Below are 19,660 nucleotides of genomic sequence, written 5' to 3'. Positions count from 1 at the left end.
ATATCCCCAAGGTTATCAGAAGGAAAGAAATCAAAAAGATCAGATCAGAAATAAATGAAAAAGAAATTAAGGAAATGATAGCAAAGATCAATAAAACTAAAAGCTCATTCTTTGAGAAGATAAACAAAATTGATAAACCATTAACCAGACTCATCAAGAAAAAAAGGGAGAAGACTCAAATCAATAGAATTAGAAATCAAAAAGGAGGAGTAACAACGGACACTGCAGAAATACAAAGAATCATGAGAGATTACTACAAGGATATATATGTCAATAAAATGGACAACCTGGAAGAAATGGACAAATTCTTAGAAATGCACAACCTTCTGAGACAGAACCACAAAGAAGTAGAAAATATGAATAGACCAATCACAAGCACTGAAATTGAAAGTGATTAAAAATCTTCCAGCAAACAAAAGCCCAGGACCAGATGGCTTCACGGGTGTATTCTATCAAACAATTAGAGAAGAGCTAACATCTGTCCTTCTCAAACTCTTCCAAAATATAGCAGAGGGAGGAACACTCCCAAACTCATTCTACGGGGCCACCATCACCCTGATACCAAAACCAAGCAAGGATGTCACAAAGAAAGAAAACTGCAGGCCAGTATCACTGATGAACATAGATGCAAAAAACCTGAACAAAATACTAGCAAACAGAATCCAACAGCACATTAAAAGGATCATACACCATGATCAAGTGGGATTTATCCCAGGAATGCAAGGATTCTTCAATATACGCAAATCAATCAATGTGATACACCATATTAAAAAACTGAAGGAGAAAAACCATATGATCATCTCAATAGATGCAGAGAAAGCTTTCAACAAAATTCAACATCCATTTATGATAAAAACCCTCCAGAAAGTAGGCATAGAAGGAACTTTCCTCAAAATAATAAAGGCCATATATGACAAGCCCAGGGCCAACATCGTCCTCAATGGTGAAAAACTGAAACCCTTTCCACTAAGATCAGGAACAAGACAAGGTTGCCCACTGTCACAACTATTATTCAACATCGTTTTGGAAGTTTTAGCCACAGCAATCAGAGAAGAAAAAGAAATAAGAGAAATCCAAACAGGAAAAGCATTAATAAAGCTGTCACTGTTTGGAGATGACATGATACTACACAGAGAGAATCCTAAAGATGCTACCAGAAAACTACTAGAGCTAATCAATGAATTTGGTAAAGTAGCAGGATACAAAATTAATGCACAGAAATCTCTTGCATTCCTATACACTAATGAGGAAAAATCTGAAAGTGAAATTAAGAAAACACTCCCATTTACCACTGCAACAAAAAGAATAAAATAGCTAGGAATGAACCTACCTAAGGAGACAAAAGACCTGTATGCAGAAAATTATAAGACACTGATGAAAGAAATTAAAGATGATACAAATAGATGGAGATATACCATGTTCTTGGATTGGAAGAGTCAACATTGTGAAAATGACTCTACTACCCAAAGCAATCTACAGATTCAATGCAATCCCTATCAAACTACCACTGGCATTTTTCACAGAATTAGAACAAAAAATTTCACAATTTGTATGGAAACACAAGAGACCCCAAACAGCCAAAGCAATCTTGAGAAAGAAAAACAGAAAAACAGAAAAACAGAGCTGGAGGAATCAGTCTCACTGACTTCAGAGTATAGTACAAAATGACATTAGTAAAGACGGTATGGTAGCGGCACAAAAACAGAAATAGAGATCAATCGAACAGGATAGAAAGCCCAGAGATAAACCAAAGCACATATGGTCACCTAATCTTTGATAAAGGAAGCAAGAATGTACAGTGGAGAAAAGACAGCCTCTTCAATAATTGGTGCTGGGAAAATTGGACAGCTACATGTAAAAAAATGAAATTAGAACACTCCCTAACACCATACAGAAAAATAAACTCGAAATGGATTAAAGACCAAAATGTAAGGCCAGACACTATCAAACTCTTAGAGGAAAACATAGAACACTCTATGGCATAAATCACAGCAAGATCCTTTTTGACCCGCCTCCTAGAGAAACGGAAATAAAAACAAAAAATAAAAAAATTGGACCTAATAGAACTTAAAAGCTTTTACACAGCCAAGGAAACCATAAACAAGATGAAAAGACAACCCTGAGAATGGGAGAATATATTTGCAAATGAAGCAACTGACAAAGGATTAATCTCCAAAATTTACAAGCAGCTCATGCGGCTCAATATCAAAAAATCAAACCCAATCCAAAAATGGGCAGAAGACCTAAATAGATATTTCTCCAAAGAAGATATACAGATTGCCAACAAACAAATGAAAGAATGTTCAACATCATTAATAATTGGAGAAATGAAAATCAGAATTACAATGAGATATCATCTCACACCAGTCAGAATGGCCAACATCAAAAAATCTACAAACAATAATTGTTGGAGAGGGTGTGGAGAAAAGGGAACCCTCTTGCACTGTTGGTGGGAATGTAAATTGATACAGCCACTATGGAGAGCAGTATAGAAGTTCCTTAAAAAACTAAAAATAGAACTATCATATGACCCAGCAATCCCACTACTGGACATATACTCTGAGAAAACCATAATTCAAAAAAAGTTATGTACCAAAATGTTCCTTGCACCTCTATTTACAGTAGCCAGGATATGGAAGAAACCTAAGTGTCCATCAACAGATGAATGGATAAAGAAGATGTGGCACATATATACAATGGAATATTACTCAACCATGAAAAGAAAGGAAATTGAGTTATTTGTAGTGAGGTGGATAGACCTAGAGTCTGTCATACAGAGTGAAGTAAGTCAGAAAGAGGAAACTAATACCATCTGCTAACACATATACATGGAATCTAAAATAAATAAAATGATCATGAAGAACCTAGGGGCAAGATGGGAACAAAGACACAGACCTCCTAAAGATGGACTTGAGGATACGGTGAGGGGGAAGAGTAAGCTGGGACAAAGTGAGAGAGTGGCATGGACATATATACACTACCAAACGTAAAATAGATAGCTAGTGGGAAACAGCCAAATAGCAGAGGGAGATCAGCTCGGTGCTTTGTGACCACCTAGAGGGGTAGGATAGGGAGGGGGGGGGAGGAAGGGAGATGCGAGAGGGAAGAGATATGGGAACATATGTATATGTATAACTGATTCACTTTGTTATAAAGCAGAAACTAACACACCATTGTAAAGCAATTATACTCCAATAAAGATGTTAAAAAAATAAAACCAAAATAACGCATCACCAGGAAAAAAAAAGTCTGCTTTGGCTATTCGGGGTCTTTTGTGTATCCATACAAATTTTAAGATTTTTTGTTCTAGTTCTATAAAAAATGCCATTGGTAGTTTGATAGGGATTTCATTGAACCTGTAGATTGCTTTGCATAGTATAGTCATTTTCACAAGATTGATTCTTCCAGTCTAAGAACATGGTATATCTCTCCATCTGTTGGTATCATCTTTAATTTCGTTCATCATTGGTTTATCATTTTCTGCATACAGGTCTTTTGTCTCCCTAGGTAGGTTTACCCCTAGGTAATTTATTCTTTTTTTGCAATGGTAAATGAGAGTGTTTCCTTAATTTCTCTTTCAGATTTTTCATCATTAGTTTAAAGCAATGCAAGAGAGAGATTTGTATCCATTAATTTTGTATCCTGCAACTTTACCAAATTCTTTGATTAGCTCTAGTAGTTTTCTGGTGGCATCTTTAGGATTCTGTATGTATGTGATCATGTCATCTACAAACAGTTACAATTTTACTTCTTCTTTTCCAATTTGTATTCCTTTTATTTCTTTTTCTTATCTTTTTCTAGCCACAGCAGTGGCTAGGACTTCCAAAATTATGTTGAATAATAGTGGTGAGAATGGACATCCTTGTCTTTTTCCTGATCCTAGAGGAAATGCATTCAGTTTTTCACCACAGAGAATGATGTTTGCTGTGGGTTTGTCATATATGGCCTTTATTATGTTGAGGTAGGTTTCCTGTATGCCCACTTTCTGGAGAGTTTTTATCATAAATATGTGTTGAATTTTGTCAAAAGTTTTTCTGGATCTATTGAGGTGATCATATGGTTTTTCTTCCTCAATTTGTTAATATGGTGTATCACATTGATTGATTTGCGTATATTGAAGAATCCTTGCATACCTGGGATAAAGCTCATTTGATCATGGTGTATTATCCTTTTAATATGTTGTATTCTGTTTGCTAGTATTTTGTTGAGGATGTTTGCATCTATATTTATCAGTGGTATTTGTCTGTAATTTTCTTTTTTTGTAGTATCTTTGTCTGGTTTTTGTATCAGGGTGATGGTGGCCTCATGGAATGAGTGTGGGAGTTTTCCTTCCCCTGAAGTTTTTTTTGGAAGAGTTTGAGAAGGATGGGTGTTAGCCCTTCTCTAAATGTTTGATAGAATTCACCTGTGATGCCATCTGGTCCTGGACTTTTGTTTGTTGGAAGATTTTTAATCACAGTTTCAATTTCATTACTTGTGATTTGTCTGTTCATAATTTCTATTTCTTCCTGGTTAGTCTTGGAAGGTTATACCTGTGTAAGAATTTGTCCATTTCTTCCAGGTTGTCCATTTTATTGGTATATAGCTGTTTGTAGTAATCTCTTTTAATCCTCTGAGTTTCTGCAGTGTCATTTGTGATTTCCTCTTTTTCATGTCTAATTTTATTGAATTGAGTCTTTTTCCTCTTTTTCTTGATGAGTTTGGCTAATGGTTTATCAATTTTGTTTATCTTCTCAAAAAAACAGCTTTTAGTTTTATTGATCTTTGCTATTATTTTTTTTGTTTCTATTTTATTTATTTCTGCTCTGATCTTTATGATTTCTTTCCTTATGCTAACTTTGGATTTTGTTTGTTTTTCTTTCTCTAGTTCCTTTAGGTGTAACGTTAGATTGTTTATTTGAGATTTTTCTTCTTTGTTGAGGTAGGCTCGTATAGCTATAAACTTACCTCTTACAACTGCTTTTGCTGTGTCCCATAGGTTTTGGATCACCGTGTTGTCATTGTCATTTGTCTCTAGGTATTTTTTTTATTTCCTCTTTGATTTCTTCAGTGATCTCTTGGTTACTTAGTAACGTATCGTTTAGTCTCCATGTGTTTGTGCTTTTTACGTTTTCTTTTCCCTGTAATTAATTTCTATTCTCATAGTGTTGTGGTCAGAAAAGATGCTTGATATGATTTCAATTTTCTTAATTTTACTGAGGCTTGATTTGTGACCCAAGATGTGATGAATCCTGGAGAATGTTCCATGTGCATGTGAGAAGAAAGTGTATTCAGCTGTTTTGGGATGGAATGTCCTATAAATATCAATTAAGTCTATCTGGTATATTGTGTCATTTAAAGCTTGTGTTTCCTTATTAATTTTCTGTTTGGATGATTTGTCCATTGGTGTAAGTGAGGTGTTAATGTCCCCCACTATTACTGTGTTACTGTCGATTTCCACTTTTATAGCTGTTAGCAGTTGTCTTATGTATTGAGGTGCTCCTATGTTCGGTGCATATATGTTTATAATTGTTATATCTTCTTGGATAGATTTCTTGATCATTATGTAGTGTCCTTCCTTGTCTCTTGTAACATTCTTTATTTTAAAGTCTACTTTATCTGATATGAGAATTGCTACTCCAGGTTTCTTTTGATTTCCATTTGCATGGAATATTTTTTCCCCTCCCCTCATTTTTAGTCTGTATGTGTCCCTAGGTCTGAAGTGGGTCTGTTGTAGACAGCATATATATGGGTCTTGTTTTTATATCCATTCAGCAAGCCTGTGTCTTTGTTTGGAACATTTAATCCATTCACGTTTAAGGTAATTATAGATATGTTTGTTCCTATTACCATTTTCTTAATTGTTTTGGGTTTTTTTTTTTTTTTTTTTTTTGTAGGTCCTTTTCTTCACTTGTGTTTCCCACTTAGAGAAGTTCCTTTAGCATTTGTTGTAGAGCTGGTTTGGTGGTGCTGAATTCTCTTAGCTTTTGCTTGTCTGTAAAGCTTTTGATTTCTCCATTGAATCTGAATGAGATCCTTGCCGGGTAGAGTAATGTTGGTTGTAGGTTCTTTCTTTTCATCACTTTAAGTGTTTCATGTCACTCCCTTCTGGCTTGTAGAGTTTCTGCTGAGAAATCAGCTGTTAACTTTATGGGAGTTCCCTTGTATGTTACTTGTCATTTTTCCCTTGCTTCTTTCAATAATTTTTCTTTGCTTTAACTTTTGCCAATTTGATTACCATCTGTCTTGGTGTGTTTCTCCTTGGGTTTGTCCTGTATGGGACCCTCTGCGCTACCTGGATTTGGGTGGCTATTTTCTTTCCCATGTTAGGGAAGTTTTTGACTATAATCTCTTCAAATATTTTCTCAGGTCCTTTCTCTCTCTCTCTTCTCCTTCTTCGACCACTATAATGTGATTGTTGTTGTGTTTAATGTTGTCCCAGAAGTCTCTTAGGCTGTCTTCATTTCTTTTCATTCTTTATTCTGTTCCCCAGAAGTGAATTCCACCATTCTCTCTTCCAGGTCACTTATCTGTTCTTCTGCCTCAGTTATTCTGCTATTGATTCCTTCTAGTGTATTTTTCCTTTCAGTTATTGTGTTGTTCATCTCTGTTTGTTTGTTCTTTAATTCTTCTAGATCTTTGTTAAACATTTCTTACATCTTCTCGATCTTTGCCTCCATTCTTTTTCCGAGGTCCTGGATCATTTTCACTATAATTATTCTGAATTCTTTTTCTGGAAGGTTGCCTCTCTCCATTTCATTTAGTTGTTTTTCTAGGATTTTATCTGTTCCTTCATCTGGTACATAGGCCTCTGCCTTTTCATCTCGTCTATCTTCCTGTGAATGTAGTTTTTGTTCCACAGGCTGCAGGATTGTAGTTCTTCTTGCTTCTGTAGGTCATTATTTTCAATGCTGGCATGGAATTATTCCTATGCATGCATTAGTTTGCTCAGTCACACTAATTAATTATCAATTCATTTGTTTTCCTTTTTATGTTGCTGTGAGTGTCCTACTTGCATATAACTTTCTCCAAACTTTTACATTTTCATAGAAAGTAGCTAGTTTCATGGATCCACAAGTCTCTGCTTTATATTTTCATAACTAATTAGACCATTCAGATAGCTTTGTAAGAACAAAAAGTTAATCGTCTCCATGGGTGAGCCAAGTCTTCAGTTATAAAAATATTCTTCATAAGCATATTTGAAAGGCAGTTTTCTATATTTTTTTAAATTGAAGAATAGTTGATATATATTATTATATTAGTTTCAGGTATAGAAAAGAGTGATTCAAATATTTTATAGATTATACTCCATTTAAAGTTATTATAAAATATTGGCTATATTCTCTCTGCTGTACAATGTATCCTGTAGCTTATTTACCTTATACATAGTAGTTTGTACCTCTTAAACCCCTATCCTTATCTTGCCCTTCCTCCTTTTCCTTTCCATACTGGTAACCACTAATTTGTTCTCCATATAAGTGAGTCTGTTTCTATTTTGTTATATTCATTCATTTTTTTGTTTTATTTTTTATATTCCACATATAAGTGGTACACAATATATTTGTTTTCCTCTGTCAGACATGTCACTATGCGTAATACACTCCAGGTCCATCCATACTGTTGCAAAAGGCAAATTTTCATCCATTTTATGGCTAAGTAATATTCCATTGTGTGTGTGTGTGTGTGTATATATATATATATATATATATATACACACTATAGCATCTTTATGCATTCATTACTTTTATTTAACATCTTTATTGGAGTATAATTGCTTAACAATGGTGTGTTAGTTTCTGCTTTTTAACAAAGTGAATCAGTTATACATATACACATGTTCCCATATCTCTTCCCTCCTGTGTCTCCCTCCCTCCCACCCTCCCTATCGCACCCCTCTAGGCGGTCACAAACCACCTAGCTGATCTCCCTGTGCTACGTGGCTGCTTCCCACTAGCTATCCACTTTACGCTTGGTAGTGTATATATATATATATATATATATATATATATATATATATATATATATATATATATATATGCACATTCATTTCTTGATGAGCACTTGGGTTGCTTCCATATATTAGCTATTGTATATAGCACTACTATGAACATTGGGTTGCATGTATCTTTTGAATTAGTCTTTTCACTTTTCTCAGATATATACCCAGGAGTGGAGTTGCTGCATCATACTTTAGTTCTGTTTTTCATTTTTTAAGGAACCTCCATACTGTTTTCCACAGCAGCTGTACCAATTTACATTCCCACTAACAGTGTTCTAGGGTTCCCTTTTTTCCACATCCTCACCAACATCTCCTATTTTAGACTTTTTGATGATAGTCATTATGACAGATGTGAGGTGATAACTCATTGTTTTGATTTGCATTTCTCTAATAATTAATGATGACGAGCATTCTTTGTGTGCCTGTTAGCCATATGTATGACCTCTTTAAAAAATGTCTATTCAGGTCTTCTGTCCATGTTTAGATTTGGTTGCTTGCTTTTTTGATATTGAGTTGTATGAGCTCTTTATATATGTTGGATATAAACCCTTGTCAGTCATATCATTTGCGAATACTTTCTCCCACTCCATAAGTTTTGTTTCATTGATGGTTTCCTCTAGGTTTGGTTTCATTGATGGTTTCCTCTACTGTGCAAAAACTTTTAAGTTTAATTAGATCCTATTTGTTCATTTTTGTGTTTGTTTCCTTTGTTTTAGGAGGCAGATCCAAAAAATAGTTACAATTTATGTCAACAAGTGTTCTGCCTATGTTTTCCTCCAGGAATTTTATGGTTTCCAGTCTTAAAATTAGATCTTAAATCCCTTTTTAGTTTATTTTTGTGTATGGTGTGGAAAAACTCGTCTAATTTCATTCTTTTATGTGTATCTGTCCAGTTTTCCCATTACTTCTTATTGAAGAGACATTATGTTTCCCATTGTATATTCTTACCTCCTTTGGTGTAAATTAATTGACCATAAGTCCATGGGTTTATTTATAGGCTCTCTAGACTCTTCCATTGATCTATGTGTCTGTTTTCATGTCAGTATCATGCTGTTTTGATTACTGTACCATTGTTGTATAGTCTGAAATTAGGGAGTATGATATTGCCAGCTTTTTTTTTTTTTCTCAAGATTGCTTTGGCTATTTGGGGTCTTTTGTAGTTCCATATAAATTTTAGGATTATTTGTTCTAGTTCTGTAAAAAATGTAATGATATTTTGTTAGGGATAATATTAAATCTGTATATTGCTTTGGTAATGTGAACATTTTAACAATATTAATTCTTCCAACCCAAAATATAACTCATGGTATATCTTTCCATTTCTGTGTATCATCTTCAATTTCCTTCATCAATGTATTATAGTTTTCAGAGTATAGGTTTCACCTCTTTGGCTGAGTTTATTCCTAGGCGTTTTATTTATTTTGATGCAATTTTGAACAGGATTTTTTTAAACTTTCTCATTCTGATATTTCACTGTTAGTGTATAGAAACATAACAGATTCCTTGCTGAATTGATTTATTGGTTCTAATAGTTTTTCAGTGGCGAATTTAGGGTTTGCTATGTAGAGTATCATGTCATCTGCAATACAAAAACAGTTTTACCTCTTCCCTGCCAATTTTGATGACTTTTATTTCTATATCTTTTCTGATTTTTGTGTCTAAGACTTCCAATACCACGTTAAAGAGAAGTGGCAAGAGTGAGTGTCTTTGTCTTGTTCCTGATTTTAGAAGACAAGTTTTCAGATTTTCACCATTCAGTATAATGTTAGCTATAGATTATCCATAAGTGTCCTTTATTCTGTTGAGATATGTTCCCTCCATACCACCTTTGGTGAGAGTTTTTATCATAAATGAATATCAAATTTTTTTAAATGCTTTTTCTGCACTTATTCAGATGATCATATGATATTCCCATTCCTTTTGTTAATGTGGTGTATCACATTGATTGATTTGTGGGTATTGAATCACTCACATCCCTAGAATAAATCTCACTTGATCATGGTGTATGATCCTTTTCATATATTCTTGAATTCAATTTGCTAAAATTTTGTTGAGGATTTTTACATCTATATTCATCAGAGATATTGGTCTACAATTTTTTTGTAGTGTCTTTAGTTTAAGAATCAGGTTAACAGTGGCCTCATAGAATGAAATTGTTCCCCTCTCCTCAATTTTTTGGATAATTTGAGGAGGATAGGTATTAGCTCTTTATTTATTTGTAGAATTTCCCTGTGAAGCTGTCCATTCCTGGACTTCTGTTTGCTGCTAATTTTTTGATTACTAATTCAATTTCACTACCAGTGATCAGTCTGTTCAGATTATCTATTTCTTCCTGATTCAGTCTTTATGATTACATGTTTCTAAAAATTTATACATTTCTTCTATGTTGTTCAATATGTTGGCATATAACTGTTCATAGTATTCTCTTATGATTACTTTGTATCTCTGAAATATCAGTTGTTATTTCTCCTTTTTCATTTCTTATTCTGTTTTTCTGTGTCCTCTCTCTTTTTTTCTTAATGATTCTGGCTAAAGGTTTATCAATTTTATTTATCTTTAAAAAACAGCTCTTGGTTTCAGTGATCTTTTCTATTGCTTTTTGGTCTCTATTTTATTTATTTCCTCTCTGATCTTTATTATTTCCTTCCTACTGCTGATTTTGGGCTTTGCTTGTTCTCCTTTGCTAGTTCTAGTTTGAGATTTTTCTTGTTTCTTGAGGTAGGTCTGTATCACTATGAACTTCCCTCCTAGACCTCCTTTTGATTTTAGAAAGTTGTGTTTTTATTTTCATTTGTTTCAAGGTATTTTCTGATTTCCTCTTTCATTTCTTCATTGACCCATTGTGTTTTTTTAGTAGTATGTTGTTTATTCTCCACTTGTTTGTTCATGTTTTTCCTGTTTTTCTTCCTGTAATTGATTTCTAGTTTTATACCCTTGTGCTCAGAAAAAAAAAAAAAAAAAAACGCATGATATAATTTCTATACTCAATTTTGTTGAGACTTTTTTTGTGACCTACCATGTGATCTATCCTGGGGAATGTTTCATGTGTACTTGTTGAGAATTTTTTTTCTGCTGCTTTTGGATGGAATGTCCTATGGATACTTGTTAAGTCCAAGTGGTCTAATATGTCATTTAAGGCCACTGTGCCACTGTTTCCTTACTGATTTTCTGTCTGGATGATCTGTCCAATGATAAAATGATATAATGGGATGTTAGAGTTCCCTACTATTATTGTATTATCATTAATTTCTCCCTTTATGTCTGTTAATATTTGTTTATATATTTAGGTGCTCCTGTATTAGATGCATATATGATTCCTAACATATATTCTTTTATTGATCCCTTTATCATTATATAATGCCCTTCTTTGTCTTTTTTTATACAGTTTGTTTCAAAATCTGCTTTATCTGATATGAGTATTGCTACCCCAACTTTTTTGTCATTTACATTTGCATAAAACATCTTTTTTCACCCCCCTTGCTTTCAGTCTGTGTGTGTCTTTAGCTCTGAAGTGATTCTCTTGTAAGCAGCATGTAGATGGGTCTTGTTTTTTGTTCTAATCAACCACCTATGTCTTTTAATTAGAACATTTAGTCCATTGTCATTTAAAGTAAGTATTGATAAGTATGATTTATTGCCCTTTTGTTACTTGTTTTCTTGCTGTTTTTGTAGTTCTCTGTTCTGTTCTTCTTTTCATTTCTTCCTTTGTGGTTAGATGATTTTCTTTACTGGTATGTTTATATTTTTATTTCTCTCTAGTGTATATTTTTATTTCTCTCTAGTATTTCTCTCAAAGTTTTTGATTTGTGGTTACCATGGGTTTCAAATACATTGACCTATAACTATATCTACTTCTTTAAAACTGATAGTCATTTAAGTTCAAACACATTCTAAAAGACCTACATGTTTTACTCCCCTCCCCCATGTTTTGTGTTTTTGATGTTATATTTTGCATCTTCATGTTCATCCCTTAAATGTTTATTGTAGTTATAGTTGCTTTTACAATTTTTTGTCTCTTAATATTCATACTTGCTTATTTAAGTGTTTGATCCATGGCTTTTACTATGTATTTGCTTTTACTAGTGAGATTTGTCTTTCCCTAAAATTTTTTAATTCTTGTTGTAGCCATTTTTTTTTCCACCTAGAAAAGACCCTTAGGGTTGATTTAGTATTGATGGACCATTTTAGTTTTTGCTTATCTGAGAAGTTCTTTATCTCTCTTTCAGTTCTAATGATAACCTTTCTGGGTAGAGGATCCTAGGTTTCAGGTTTTTCCCTTTGAGGACTTTAAATATATCATGTTATTCCCTTCTGGTATGCAAAATTTCTCCTGAAAAATCAGCTGATAGACTTTTGGGGGTTCCCTTGTATGTGACTCTGTTTTTCTCTTGCTGCCTTTAGAATTATCTCTTTTTCTTCAAATTTTGTCATTTTAATTATATATTTTGATGTGAGTCTGTGTTCATCTTGTTTGTAACTCTCTGTGTTTCCTGTACATGGGTATCTGTTTTCTTTTTCAGGTATAGGAACTTTTCATCCACAATTTCATCAAATACATTTCAACCTTTTTCCTTCACTCTCTTCTCCTTCTGAGATCCCCTATAATGTGAATATTAATATGCTAAATGTTGTCCCAGAGGTCCCTTAAATGTCTTCAATTTTTTTTTGAATTTTATTTTTTATACAGCAGGTTTAAATGTCTTCATTTTTAAAATTTGTTTTTCTTTTTGCTGTTCTGATTGGGTGATTTCCATTATTCTATCTTCCAGATCACATATGAATTCTTCTACATTGACTAATCAGCTGTTAATTCCTTCTAGTGTATTTTTAATTTCAGTTATTGTAGTCTTCTGCTCTGACTTTTTTTAAAAAAAGTATTTTCTAGTTCATTGTTAAAATCTCACTGTGTGCATCTATTCTTTTCCCAAGTTCAATTAGCATTTTTATTACTAATGCTTTGAACTCTGTATCTGATAAATTATTTATCTCTATTTCATTAGCTGTTTTTTCCTTGTTCTTCATTTGAAACAAATCCCTCTGCCTTCTCATCTTGCTTAAATTTCTCTGTCTCTATAAAATTAGGTGAAACAGCTACCTATCCTGGTCTTGAAGAGTGTCCTTGTGTGGGAGTGTTCCTATGCAGTATGCTTGTGCCCAGTGGCTTTTGTAGGGGAGCTAGATTTGAAATGAGCATGGGTCATGTGTTCCACTAAGGTGTGCTGGAAGCTATCACCTTGGTGTGAAGTAGAGCTGGAGATGGGGATTTAGATCCAGAGTCAGGTGTGAGCTGGAGCTTCTCCTATGCTCAGTGGCTATCATCACCTTCTCAGTAGTAGGATTAAGTCCCATGGTGCTGGAGCAGAAGACCTGAGATTTGGGTCTGAGCTAGTTTTTTTCCCCTCTAAGTATCTCTCTCCCACTCCTGGCAATGGCACCTTTGCCCCAGAGGGAAGCAGGGCTGGAGCAAGTGTTGGCTGGAACATGCAGTGGGACAGTCCCAGCATGCAATTTAGAGCTCCAGACAGCTCCTGATCCACCACCTCCATGAGTGCCAGCAATGTGGCCTTTGCCATATTTAGATGCAATGACAGGTCTGACCTGGCTCTGTCCCCTTCAAGTGTGCACTCTCCTTGGCAATGGCAGCCTTAACCTTATTGGTGAGCTGTGCTGGAGCTAGAGTGGATAGAGCGGGTGCTCAGCACAAGCTGAGGCACCTGTTGGGATGTTCTTAGCATGACAGTCAGAGCTCCAGCAGCTCCCAATCTGCCACCTCCACAAGTACTGGCAATGGCTGTCCTCATCCTACAGAAGTAGTGCCAGGTCCATGCTGGCTCCTTCCTCTCAAAATGCATACTCTTCTTGTAAATGGCAGCCTTTACCCTAGTGCCTGAAGCTAGAGGAACCAGAGCAGGCATTTGCCATGGGCTGGGGTGCATGCTGGGGTGGTTGTGGGAAACCAACCAGAGTCCAAGTTTCAACCTGCTTCCTTTGACTCTTTCTTATAGTAAGCAAGTGTGTGCGCATTTTCTTCAGAAGGCGAGTCTCAGTTTCTTACAGCCCTCCTGTAAGTTCCATCAGATTTTATACCAGATAAGGGAACTCATCTTCCCAGTGTCAGACCCTGAGGCTGCGTGCCCAGTATGTGGCTAGAACCCCTCACTCCCCAGGGAGATACTCTGAGCCCATGATATCCACCTCCTCTTCCATGTCCTCTCCCTGGGCCATGGGTCCCAACCTGATCACTTCTCCTTCCTTTCTGCTCAGATCTGTGTGGTCTTCTTTACAGCCTTGGTTGTGGAAGAATCTTTTTGCCAGTCTCCAGTTTGATTTCTGTGAGAATTATTCCACATGTAGATGTATTTTTGCTGTGTTCCTGTGTGGAGGTAAGCTCAGCATTCTCGTACTCTGCCATCTTGATCTCCTCTAAAGTTTTTGTTGTTATTGTTGTTTGGTTGCTTGCTTGCTTGCTTTGTGACTTCTAATCTCACTATGAAAGTAGGACCAAGTTTCAGATATGGATCAAGCTCAGGGTACCATGCAGTGCCAATTTTTCCAGCAGTCTCTGTAAAACATCTCCTGAGAATGTAAATTAGGAAAGGAACCCCAGGAAAACATCTACTTCCCATTTCCAAATCTTGCTCCAGGGCTCTCTGTCCTCTGTAAAGATTACTATTACATTTTTAGTTAGCATTTTTGCTTTGAAGAGGAGGTAGAAAACCAAGTGGAAATATTCAGTGATATAGTGTTCCAAATGCAGATGGAGACCTTGAGATTGTAGGAAGGTCAGGTCTTAAAATTTGAGAGACAGCATTACACAGGGGATAATTTAAATTTCAAAACTATAATAGCTTATGCAGGAAAAATTATAATATAATACTTTATCTTGATACCCTGGAATAGTCAAGCACTATACCCCTGCATAGGTGACCCTCAAATGGGAGGATAATTACAAATGCAGAGGTCCCCTCAAAATGAAGGGGTGTGAGCCCTACATCAGGTTCCCCAGTCCAGGGCTCCTGCACCAGATGAACCTCCAGAATGTTTGACTTTGAAAACCAGTGGGGCTTATTTGGGGGAGAGTCAGAGGGCTGTGGGAAATAGAGACTACTCTTTAAGGGTACACACAGAATCTCACACATTCTGAGACTGAGAGCAGAAATAGTAATCTGAAAGCGGCCTGGGTAAGAGAGTCTCCTGGAGAGGCAGAAAGCAACCAGAACTCACTCTGGGAACGTAGACATTGTTGGCAGCGATTTTGGGGAGAATGGTCTATTGTGAGGATAATGGTGCTGGCAAGCACCATTTTAGAATCCTCCTTCTAGCTTATTAGCACCTGGACCTGAGTTCACCTACCATCCTGAAAGCACCAGTCCTGGTATGCCACAGGCCAAGTGACTGGCTGGGCCAGGACCCAGCCCACAAAAAACCAGCTACCCTAGTACCCATGAACCCCAAGCCACCCTGCACTCTAAGCCCACTAAAGGGCTTAGTATCCAGCCCAGCCCACCAGTGGGCCAACACCAGGTGCAGGACCCCTGATATGTATAACCATAGACCCCCGAGGACCTGGCTTCACCCACCAGTGAGCTGGCACTAGACCTGGAAACAGCTACATCCAGCAGGTGTGCACCAGCCCTAGGACCACCTGAGCTCTGGCCCAGTGCACCTACAAGCCAACACCAGCTCTGGAACCCCCAGGGCCCTGCAGTCAGAGACTCTGGAACATGGATCCATCCACTAGTGCGCTGGTACTAGCCCCAGGACCCAGTCCATCCTCTAGTGGGTGGGCCCAAGCTCTAGGATATTCTGAGACCCAGCCGCATCCACCAGCATGCTGACATCAACTCCACGTCCCCCAAGGCCTTGCCCAGCCCACCAGCAGGCCAACACCAGACCTGGGATGTCTTCGGCCCCTCAGCCAGCCATGTCAAAAGCTGACCCCATGCACCAGCAGGCTAACATCAACCCCAGGACCCCACTTGGGCCACAGCCTCGTCCACCAGGTGGCTGACAAAAGCTCTGGGACTCTTGGAACTACAGCCAGCTACCCTAAGACCCACTCTGCCAAGCAGAGGAACAGCATTAGATCCAGGATCCCCTGGGAATCTATAGTCAGCAGCCTTATCATCTGGCTCCACCCACCAATGGGCCAGCAGCTTCAGCACAAGGTGAGCCTGTCAACCATCTGGACTGGGGGCCAGGATGCCTACCAAGGTGGCCACCATAGTCAGCATGTCACAACAGATTGACCAACACAGCCTACATAGAGGGAAACTCTAAAACATATAGCTCTAGTGACCAAAGGAGAGTGTGATGTTGGGATGCATAGGACTTCTCCCACAAAAGGCCACTTCTCTAAGATTGGGAAATGTAACCAACCTACCAAATATATAGAAATAGAAAATTAGGCAAAATGAGGTGACAGAGTGAAGGAGGAAAATAAAACACCAGAAGAACTAAGTGAAGTGGATATAAGCAACCTACATGATAAAGATTTTAAAGTAATAATCATAAAGATGCACAAAGAGCTCCGGAGAAGAAAAGACAAACAGAGTAAGAAGTTAGTAGTTCTTAACAAATAATTAGAAAATGTAAAGAACCAACAAAGCTGAAGAATACAATAGATGAAATTAAAAATACACTAGAAGGAATCAACAGTAGATTAGATGGTACAAGGGAATAGATCAGTGAGCAGGAAGACAGAGTAGTGGAATTTCTGAAGTAGAATAGAAAAAGGAATAAAAGAAATGAGGACAGATTAAGAGAACTCTGGGACAAAATCAAGCATACTAACATTTGCATTATTAGGGTCCCAGAGGAGGAGAGGAGGAGAAGGGGCAGAGAACAGATTTGAAGACATATAGCTGAAAACTTTTCTAATGTTGAAAAGAAAATGGACATCCAGGTCCAGGAATCACAGAGAGTCCCAAAAAGGATCAACCCAAAGAGGACCACACCAAGACACATTGTAATTAAGATGGTAAAAATTAAAGACAAAGAGGGAATATTAAAAGTAGCAATGATAAAACAATAAGTTATGTATAAGGGAACTGTATAAAGCTATCATCTAAGTTTTCAGTAGAACCTCTGTAGGACAGAGGAGTGGCACAATATATTTTAAGTGATAAAAGTTAAAACTTATAACCAAGAATACTCTACCTGGCAAGGCTACCATTCAAACTTGAAAGAGAGATCAAAAGTTTTACAGACCAGCAAAAACTAAAGAGTTCAGCACCATTAAACAAGCTTTACAACAAATGCTAAAGGAACTTCTTTAAGCAGATAAATAAAGGCAACAACTAGAAATATGAAAATTATGAAAGGAAAAATCTCATTGGTAAAGATAAATATATAGTAAATGTAGTGGAAAAACCACTTATAATGCTAGTAGAAAGGTTAAAGATGTAAAATCAACTATATCCAAAATAAGCAGTTAAAGGATACACAAAACAAAAAAATGTAAAATATGATGTTAAATACAGTAAACATAAAGAGGCATGGAGTAAAAATTCAGTATGTTAAAATGTTTTCTAACATAAGAGATCACCAACTTTAAATAATTATATTATATATAAAATTTATATTGCTACATATAAACCTCACGGTAACTACAAACCAAAAATCTATAATAAATACACACACAAAAGAGAAAGAAATTCAAACATAACTAAACATAACTAAAGATAGTCATCAAATCACAAGGGAAGAGAGCAAAAGTAGAAGAAAAGAACAAAAAGAATTACAAAAAGAACCCAAAGACAATTAACAAAGTGGCAATAAGTACCTACCTGTCAATAATTACTTAAATGTGAGTGGATTAACTGCTCCAAACAAAAGACATAGAGTGGCTGAATATTTACAAAATAATGTCATATATATATATGTGTGTGTGTGTGTGTGTGTGTGTGTGTGTGTGTGTGTGTGTGTGTGTGTGTGTGTGTATATATATATATATATATAGCCTAAAATAAACTCACTTCAGATCTAAAGACAAATACTGACTGAACATGAGGAGAAGGAAAAAGATATTCAGTGCAAATGGAAAGAAAGCCAAGGTAGCAATACTTAGAAAAAAGTAGACCTTAAAACAAAGATGTAACAAGAAACAAAGAAGGATTTTACATAATGATAAAGGGATCAACCCAAGAAATAGATATAACAATTGTAAATATATACATACTCAGTAAAGGAACAACTAAATGCATAGAGCAAATATTAACAGACATAAAGGGAGAAATTGACAATGACACAATAATAGTGGGAAATTTAACACCCCATTTACATTAATGAACAGATCATCCAGACAGAAAATCAGTAAGGAAACACTGGACTTAAAAGACATGTTAGAACAGATGGACTTAATATGTATATATAGAACATTCCATATCAAAGCGGCAGAATACACATTCTTCTAAAGTGCTCATGGAATAGTCTCCAGAATACATCACATGCTAGGCCACAAAACAAGTCTCAATAAATTTACTAGTATAGATTATGTCAAGCATCTTTTCCAACTACAACACTATGAGACTAGAAATCAACTACAAGAAAAAAACTGGGAAAAAGCACAAACACATTAGGCTAAAAAATATGCTACTAACACCAATGGGTACTGAAGAAATCAAAGAGGAAATCCAATAATATCTGGAGATAAATAAAAATGAAAATACAACAATCTAAAATCTATAGGGCATGGAAAAAGTTATTATCAAAGGGAAGTTTAACCAATACAAGCCTACCTCAGGAAACAAGGAAAATTTCAATAAACAACCTAACCTTACACATAAAGCAACTAGAGAAAGAAGAACAAGCAAAACCCAAAGTTAGTAGAAGGAAAGAAATCATAAAAATCAGAGCAGAAATAAATGAGATAGACACTAAAAAAATAGAAACAAATCAATGAAATTAAGAGCTGATTCTTTGCAAAGATAGACAAAGTTCATAAAACTTTAACTTTCAAACAAGAAGAAAAGTGTCCACATCAATAACATCAGAAATGAAAAAGGAGAATTTAAAACCAATACCACAGAAGTACAAAGGATCATGAGTTTACTACAAACAACTATACTCCAATAAAATGGACAACATAGAAGATATGGACAAATTCCTAGAAATGTTCAATCTCCCAAGACTGAATCAGGAAGAAATAAGCACTATGAACAGACCAATTACCAGTAATGAAATAGAAACAGTAATAAAAAAAGCTCCAACTAACAAAAGTCCACCCAGATAACTTCACAGTTGAATTCTACAAAACTTTTGAGAAGTTAACACCTAGTCTTCTCAAACTATTCCAAAAAGTTGAAGAGAAAGGAATACTTCCAAACTCATTTTACAAGGACAATGTCACCCTGATACCAAGACAAGACAAAGATACCACCAAAAATTAAAAGTACCGACCAAGGGCTTCCCTGGTGGTGCAGTGGTTGAGAGTCTGCCTGCCATTGAGGGGACACGGGTTCATGCCCCAGTCCGGGAAGATCCCACATGCCGTGGAGTGGCTGGGCCCATGAGGTATGGCCACAGAGCCTGTGCATCTGGAGCCTGCACGTCCGGAGCCTGTGCTCCACAACAGGAGAGGCCACAACAGTGAGAGGCCCGCATATTGCAAAACAAAACAAAACAAACAAAAAAATGTACCGGCCAATATCTCTAATAAAAATAGATGCTAAAATCCTCAAT

This window comes from Grampus griseus (assembly GCF_964374135.1).
Source record: "Grampus griseus genome assembly, chromosome: 8".
Lineage (NCBI taxonomy): Eukaryota > Metazoa > Chordata > Mammalia > Artiodactyla > Delphinidae > Grampus > Grampus griseus.
This window is presented reverse-complemented; position numbering follows the sequence as displayed.